The sequence below is a fragment of the Euphorbia lathyris genome, chromosome 6 (genome assembly GCF_963576675.1).
Source record: "Euphorbia lathyris chromosome 6, ddEupLath1.1, whole genome shotgun sequence".
Lineage (NCBI taxonomy): Eukaryota > Viridiplantae > Streptophyta > Magnoliopsida > Malpighiales > Euphorbiaceae > Euphorbia > Euphorbia lathyris.
The window spans coordinates 37,299,938-37,306,355 of NC_088915.1; the positions used below are offsets into that span (position 1 = coordinate 37,299,938).

At 31.9% G+C, this 6,418-nt stretch overlaps 1 long non-coding RNA gene across 2 annotated transcripts; it reads right to left on the reverse strand.

The window, feature by feature from the left end:
* Positions 1-1,731: 1,731 nt before the first annotated feature.
* Positions 1,732-5,915, reverse strand: LOC136233631 (uncharacterized). 2 transcript variants are annotated; one of them, XR_010690926.1, is made up of 4 exons: positions 5,611-5,915; positions 4,184-4,357; positions 3,238-3,382; positions 1,732-1,854 (listed from the first exon to the last, which is right to left on the reverse strand). It is a non-coding gene; the product is annotated as an uncharacterized lncRNA (long non-coding RNA). The 2 variants fall into 2 exon arrangements; XR_010690925.1 differs by having other exon boundaries at positions 3,238-3,390.
* Between the last annotated feature and the right edge of the window lie 503 nt (positions 5,916-6,418).

Sequence of the window (6,418 nt, forward strand, 5' to 3'; positions counted from 1 at the left end):
CAGATTTGTCTAACTCTTTCCTTTTAATTTCTAGTTTTATTGTTCATATGTTTTTCTATGTTCATTTTGTTTTTTGGTTAATCACATCCAACATTCTTAAGACAGACGTAATTGTTTGTCTAACATTCTTAAGACATATTGTTTATTTTCTTAAGAATCTAACATTCTTAAGACAGATGTATGTTGTGTGATTTATTCTAACATTTTTAAAACAGACATGTTGTTTTCTTAAGAATCTAACATTTTTTTTTTGCTTCACTTCCATCATTCTTAAGAAATATTATATTGTTTGTTGATTTTCCAAAGAACATATACAAAAGTATTGATTGGAACGAATCTTAATACTTTCCCAAGTGCTGATAGACATGCATAGTTCGAATAATCAAAAGATAAGTATTATTATCTTTTTCAAAGTTAATCATGTTTTTATTGCTATTAATTATATGATTAATTAAAGTAATTAGCAAAGCATGTGAAATAATACTTAACGTACTGTTTTCCTTATGTAGGAAAAACATATATGGTAGATTTGTAAATGTTCATGAATTCATAGGAACTTATTGTTGGTTTTATTTTGGAGTTGAATGCCTTAATCAGAAAATCAGTCACTCTATTTCGAAATGCTCTCAAGCAGGGTTATAAAGAGAAAGAAGGTCTAAATCTCGAAAGCCACACAGATGAACAGTACCTTCCAATCAAATTGTCAAACTGCACCTTATTATTAGCAAAAGACAATAAGAAGATGGTCCCAACAAACATTCTTAACTAGAACAAGTTCGTTTTTCATTAACAAAAGCTAACAGGTTTGTTTTAGTATTTGTATGCAAACAAAAGGTTGATATGCATATGCAGGAAAAAAGAAACAAATGGAAAGATGGACGTATGCAGAGAAAGAAAATTCATGGTTTTTCTTTTAGCATTTTTTCTTTCCTTCAAAAGTTTAATTAGGTCCTGCAACTTTTGTAGTTGTTTTGACGAACAGAAATACTTTGATGATGGTTTATCTTGACGAACAAATTATAATTGAAAAATTATATTTGGACAAAGTGGACATCATAAAAATATATATAATTTATATTTTTTAATGTTAATTATTTGTTATGTCTCTGTTTGTTTTAATAGATTATAACACTATAACAAATCATCACTTGCGCCACGGTTAGAATCGTGGCACAAGTATAATATTTTCGTGGCTATAACGGTTAGCCACAAAAATTCAGGATACGTACTCCCATGGCGCAAATGAGCGTGGCTAAGTAGTTGCCACGGAAAAATAAAGGTTGTGGCATAAATTGATTTTTATGCCACAGAAAAATCTGTGGCTAATCATATCTGTTTACCATGAGTAAAATCGTGGCTAGACAAACATACCTGTGGCAAGACACATTAGCTTATAGCAATCAACCTCACTTGGCTACGAGGATAACCGTGGCGAAAATAGATCACTTCTAGCTAAAAACCTTGTTTAGCCACGAGTATAACAGTGACAAAAATAGAGAACTTGTGGCTAGATAACTTACTTAGCGACTAGCATAATCCCTACAAACTTCATCAAATTTTGGTAATTTTTTTAATTAATTTTTTTCTTTATTATTATTGTTATTATAATTATAGTTATAATATGATCTTTTGATCGAAGGGAACTGCATTATAATAAGAACAAATTTTAAAAACAAAATCCAAAATCTTGACCATTCTTAATAAAAAATAAATAATTATTACATAAATATCAATCATTCTACCATCCGGCAAAAAAAAAAAACTCTCAACAAATAATAATGTAAAAAGTCATGGAAGATAACCAGCTTTTCAAAATTACAATGTACACCTCATCCACAAGCTCCTTGTTGATTTCTGCATATTCCAAACAATAATTTTTATTATCTAGTGCAATTTATGAATAATATCAGATTATTAAGCTACATTCTCAAATTCTGCAACTAGATACAAACAAAAAATAAAAGGCAAAAATGAAAGAGCAGAACACACAGTTAACAGAGGATTATATATAAAAGAAAAAAAATTGAGAGAAATAATGAAATAACTTAATTACATGGCAACAAACATAAACGAGAAAACATACTTCACATAGATCAAGGTCATGTTGTGTTGTTCTAACAGGCATAAGTACAAACGGGGCAACTTAAATATGACTGAAAAACACAACATGTATGTGTATTTTCATATATGAATATGTACCAATAGTATTAAGGTCACTGCCATGACATGCCGAGCAAATGTTAGAGAAATACAGAAAGTTGTCTGACCATAATGAAAACATATTACTTGTATAAACAGGAATAACAATTATTCAGCATTAATCAAATCATATATCAGTCAATGGTTTATAAAAGGAAAACATTTTAGTGCAACAAATATAATTTAATTATGAGTGAATTATCATTAAAGATTTTGAAAGAGGATAAGCAACATATAACTAAATGGTAATTCGGGCACTGCAGACAAGCTATGGACACTAAATAGTATCATACCTCTTATTGACAAATCTAGGAAAAAAAGGCACTAGCATTAACTATACAACTTTATTATTATTTAACATATAATTAAATGCTAGTGCCTCTCTTTAGGTATCATACGCCTTATTCACAAAGATAATAGATTAGTATACAACTTTGTTAATATTTATCAATCAAAAGAGAGGAACTAGCAGTAACAAAAAAGCTTGTACCTAAACAACAATAATGTTGACCTGAGTTGTGGAGAGCAGAATAATCTAAGCTATAATTCTAAGTTCAAATATCAAATACAGTTTGTCAGCTACAAGCAAATCAATCATAAGTCAATACTCAAATAAGAAAAAAATTGCAGCAGCAAACTCTCGCAAAACTAGTCCATTTACCCAAAATAATAAATAAATAAAAATCTTAACATCTTTCTCAAATGCCTAATATTCCGTTCCTTATTTGAATTCTACAATAAATTCAAAATGTATAAAAAAGATCTTGAAATTTTAGCCATCCAAACTGTTTAATCTAAGGATTCAACAAAAAGACCATGAACTATTTACTCCTATCCTCGACCCAGGATGGTCCTTATTGCAACTGTATTTTTGTCATGGAGATTTAAGTATCGCTATAACTAGAGAATTTATCTAATAATGAAAATCAAATTTGCAAACATTTACAATAATTTTCTCTTTACATCACAAGACTAACTTTCTTCCAAAAGATTCAATTTAGAAAAAACTATGATCATCTAAGTACTTAACAACCTTACCTGAATTCTTGACATGTCCTCAGAAATAGAGAACTCCAGGCTTGTACAACTTACAAGCAATAATGTTATAAATTATTCCAGCAATGTCACCTATATTGGATGCCCCAGCTTGAATGTCTCGAACAGTTGCAGGGCCAATAATAACCTGAAACACTATAAGCACTAGAATTAGGACATTTAATGTAGCTTGGCCAAACAAATGAATTGTCAAATACTTCAAATACATAAGGAATGCTAGATTGTTTTCTTCAATTAACTCGAATGACCGCATGATAAGAACATGATCTTACTAGTTGAAACATTTAAAATAATGAGCAACATCAATCAAATGCCACAGGGCTATAACAGGGAAAGAGGAATCAGTAGCAGCAACAACCTCATTCCCACTAAGGTATGTTAGGCAACATCTTATACAATTGAATCATTCGATATAGTAAAGAAAAACTAATTAGAACTGGTTCATGGGGAAGCATCTGTTTTGTTAGTCAACGCACAAATAAAAAAAAATAGATAAAAAAAATCAGAGCTTACAGAATTTCTAGGGAAACATCTTATACACTTGAATGCTATTAAATCTAAGAAGTCTTCCAAAGTGGTGCCTTATAGGAGTTTTTGTATCCTGGTGAAAAAATTGAATACAAATGTGATATGTTTCTCTAGTTTGATGGTGCGTGAGAGAAAAATGAAGATGTTATGCTCCAGTCGGTGATAAATAACAAGTAACTTACTCTGGTTTTACCTGAGATTAACAAGGAAAACTATCATCGACTACATATAAAATTACACATCAAATTGGTAGCATTTGGGTGAAAGAACTTGTCATCTTGCATAAATGGATATATTAGTGTAACTTGAGCACTAAAAGTTAAGTGGTCTCGAGAAAATAGTGTTATGCCTTCAAATCCAAAACATGGCCTTATGACATGCCACTTCCTCAATTATATACCTGTTCTTTCAATTTCATGCCATTTTTCTTCACATTTCTAACTGTAATGAGTCTAATTCTCTCTAGCACATGCACCTTCCTGAACAGCTAGACCAGTGGCATTGGAACATAGATGACTTGCTTTACTGGTTCGGTACAAGGAAATGTCACTGACCTTATCCAAAACATGGAATTCTGCAAAAGAAAAATTATATTCATGAGATCTATCCAATTGATGGTGCAAATCCCTTATGGTAATGGTAGATTGCTAGTTTCGTATAACTCTTGATTATAAGACTCGACCACTCGTTCTGCAGATATGCTGTAACAAAAGGTTGCAACCCTTTCTCATGGTACATATAGGTTCAATTTGGTCCATTGGAATATTTATTCTTCATTTACTGAGATCCCTCGATGTTCCTTACATAACCAGCAAGTAAATGGGCAAATCACAAAAGATATCATGCATCAAAAGCTAGTAAAGCTTAGAAGCTATCAACAACTGAAGCACATGAAAAATATTACCTCAAGGACAACGACATTAGAGGGGAAGTAATAAAATAAAATAATTAAGACTGCTTTATAGTTAGCAGAACCAACAACTGTGCAAAAGCAATATGTACACATGTATTCTTTTCCTACACAAGTATATATATGAGCATACATTTGCATCATATTTTAAGCTAAACAATTAGGAGTAAATCACCATCCATTAAAAATCCATAAATGATCTCCTACTAACTCAACAAAAACTGAAATTGCTCCCAATGCGACAAACATATCCATTAAAAATCCATAAATGATCTACTAACTCAAAAAGAACTGAAACTGCTCCCAATGCAACAAACATAACAGAGCAATCACATTGTTTGAGAAGCTCTCCCTCTTGATTTCGTACTACCATACCTAACTTCCCCAACTAGAACTCTAAGTCATAATCTATGAAGAACCCTCCTCATTTCACACAACAATGCCAATGCACTTGAAATTCCAAACAAGTAAAGCATGTTCCTTTCCAGGAAAGAGTTTAACATACATACCTACTCTAATCTTCAACACCCACCACTTATAACTATCATCGAACGATTTCCATTATGGAAATTGACAAGAACCTAAATGAATTTGATCAAAACTCTATAAATCGTGGTTGGTTCAAGGTAACAAGCTTAATATAGAATATATATCACCAGATGATCAATCTCTATCACCCTTATAAGCAATACACTTCAAGCAACATGCAACTCAGTTCTTGAGTCAATTGATGTTTCAAAGTGATTTAGTGCCAATTCCCAATATGGGTTGTGCAATCTCCAATTTTACCTCTATTTAAATGGTGCGTCGCAATAAAACTAATGCCGGAAAAAAAACAAAAGATTGCAAGTGGAGAGAGAGGAATTTTGAAAATGATTCAATAAGGGTAGAACATATGAAAGTAAAATGAGTGATACCTATTATGCATAAACTGGTGTACGCTGTAGAAATTGGAAACTGGGAATTGAAGGGGAAACCGAAACCATTCATCTGCCTCGCAGATTCAATAGGATGAAAAAATAATGGCATGTCAGCGCTTGGTGATGGCGTGAATTTGCTCGATGTTGGTCACGGTGAAAGTTATCGATTTGGTTTCAGTAAGAGGGTGAATGCATGAATCTGGGGAGTGATGTTCTAGATTTGGTGAAGCCATGGAAAGTGTGAAATTGGGAGAAGTATATCATCTGTATCCTTAGGAGGACCCAAAAAATGGGGGGAAGGAATGGCGCCTGTCGAAAAATCAAAATAAATATGTGAAAAAAAGGAATTAATAAGAGAGAAATAAGATAAAATTTTAGCAAATAAATGTTTTATTTTTAAGTATATTAATTAACACTTTATGCTACGGGTAAAATTTTGACTGTCGTGGCATAAGTTTAAATTTGCCACGAAAAAGGTTTGCATGTGGCATAAATATATGAGGAGATTACAAGTTTGTGGTGGAATATGTTTTCCCGTAGCTAAATAGAAATATGTCACGAATTTTGAATTCTCGTGGCATAATTCATGGCACAAGTGATGATTTGTTGTAGTGTAATTTTTCGGATTCTAGCATGGTTTGTTTGGATTTCAGGAAGAAAAAGTTGTTAATTATTATCTTGTCTTTATTTGTTGAAATAGATTAATTGCCTGTTGACATATGTTGGTACATGTGTTAATTAAAGATGGATCTGGTTTTAAGAACACGGTCACTTCAGAGGCTTTATGCCTATTTTTACCAGTGGC